The sequence below is a fragment of the Spinacia oleracea genome, chromosome 4, assembly GCF_020520425.1.
Source record: "Spinacia oleracea cultivar Varoflay chromosome 4, BTI_SOV_V1, whole genome shotgun sequence".
NCBI lineage: Eukaryota > Viridiplantae > Streptophyta > Magnoliopsida > Caryophyllales > Amaranthaceae > Spinacia > Spinacia oleracea.
In genome coordinates this window covers 38,301,468-38,303,641 of record NC_079490.1, presented here as the reverse complement: position 1 = coordinate 38,303,641, position 2,174 = coordinate 38,301,468, and positions in this window count along the sequence as shown.

The following is a 2,174-nucleotide window of genomic DNA, read 5'->3' as shown; positions in this document are numbered from 1 at the left end:
CCTTGGTTCCATATCAGGGGAAGCCAGTGCTTCTTATCAGGGGGAACCTTGGTTCCATATCAGGGGAAGCCAGTGCTTCTTATCAGGGGAACTTGACCAGTTCTTACACTTTCATTTATCATGTTTACATTTCTTTTAGTTGAACATTAATCAGGAAAATCTCATTCATTCAGGATTGTTCAATAAAACCATTAAATCTCGTTATTTCATAAAATCATTTCTTTCAGGAACAATAATTCATTAAATCAATACTTTGCATAAAGCTGCATTATCATAAAACAATTCAATCAAATCATACTTATAATCCCGCAAATCATAAAACATCATTATAAAACATCAATCATTCACAACATTATTCATAAATACATTTCGAAGGGATTGCGGGTACTAGCAATAACCGTTACCTCAATTCCATGATTGCTAGGCCTTTTTCCTTGGTTCGTTCGTCCTGAGCTCCGAGTTCGATTTCTTTCAAAGTATCAAATTATTGAATTAGTTACTAAAACGATAAACACTTTTAAAACCAATATTTTATAAATAATGAATTCATAGATAGTGAATTTTGAAATAATGAATTTAATAAAAATATAATTTTTATAAATTATTGAAAATATTATTAAACGAAACTTTCAATAAAAATTACATAAATCGATTTACATGAATATTATTTAATTTCATAAATTAACGAAAATATTATTTAAATCAAATTTTTAGTCAAAGTATAAATTTGAATTTATCATTTAAATTTATATGATCACGATTAGAAATAAATAACAATTGATTTTTCATAAAATATTAATATTAGGACTTAAATAAAGAAATAAGACTCACTTAGAGATATTGGGCTAAAGTAAAGGGTTTTGGGCTTGACTTGGGGGAGTTAAAACCAACGTTCCTAAATTGGAACGTGATTCCTGGGTTTCTGGAAAAACCGAAGCAGAGCAAGCAGGGGGGGCAGAGCAACATACACGACAAAGGGAGGAGGAAAGGAAGAAGGGACGGCGGCCCATCCAGGGCGGCGCGACGGCGAGGCGGAAAGAAAGGGGACAGTAGGGGGCGACGGTGATGGTGGTTGTGGGGTTGCGGTTTGCGCGGAGGTGAGGGAGAAAAGCAGGGGAGGTGCGAGTGAGGAGGAGAGAAAGGTGGTGGTGGTGGTCGGCTGAAGGTGGCCGAAACCTGAGCATCACGGCAGAGCAAGAAATCGCCGGTAAGGCGACGGTGGGGGGTGGTTTTCTCGGCGGATGAATCAACGAAGGAGAGGGGAAAGGGGGCGAGAAGAGAAGAGGAAACAGGGGAGTTTAAGGGCGGGTTTTGGGTCGGTTCTGGAAGGAGATGGAGGAGGTGATGGCTTTTGGAGTTGGTGCAGGTGGCTGGGAATGATGGTGGCAGTAGGTGATGGTGGGAGATGGTGGTTGCAGCACGGTGGCCATGGTAGTGATTGGTGGTTCAAAATACAAAAAAGTAATTTCATTGAAATTTGATTTTTGTTTGATTTTTGATGTTCCATTTCAATTCTGAAAAATGTTGAATTTGTAAAGGAAGAAGGAAGAAAGCAATTTAGAATTGTAAACATGGAGAGTGAAGGAGAAGGAAAAGAACTTGGGGCTTAAGTAAATGAATATAGACAGATTCAAGGGAAGAGAGGAAGGAAGAAAATTTCCTCCTTTTTACTTTGTACGTGGAGAGCAAGGAAGAGAAGAAAATTGGATATTTGCTCTGTAGGGGTATTTTAGTAATTTCACTTAGTTAGGAAAAATTCTGAAATTTCTTTGCTATATTTAGGAATTGATATAAATAGGAATGTTTAATTAAAATCAGATTTTCAAATAATTTTTGTAAAATATCGATAACAATAAAATACATTTAATTTTCGAATAAAATAAAAACGCTTCGAAATTATTGAAAATTCGAAATAAACAAGATTTAAAAAGGTAGTTTAGGCTCGTAAATATTAAATTATAAAATCTGAAAATAAATAAATCGTGTAACGATATTAAAACTTAATCGCAATAAAACTTCGTTAATTAAAATAAAGTTTGAAATTAGGATTTAAAACGGTTTTAAGCTAAATAAAAATAATTTAGCATAATTAATCAAGCTTTAAAAATTCGGGGTATTACAATACTGCAGCACTGCACGCAAAACAGCAGCCATACATCGAGCAAGAACAGCAA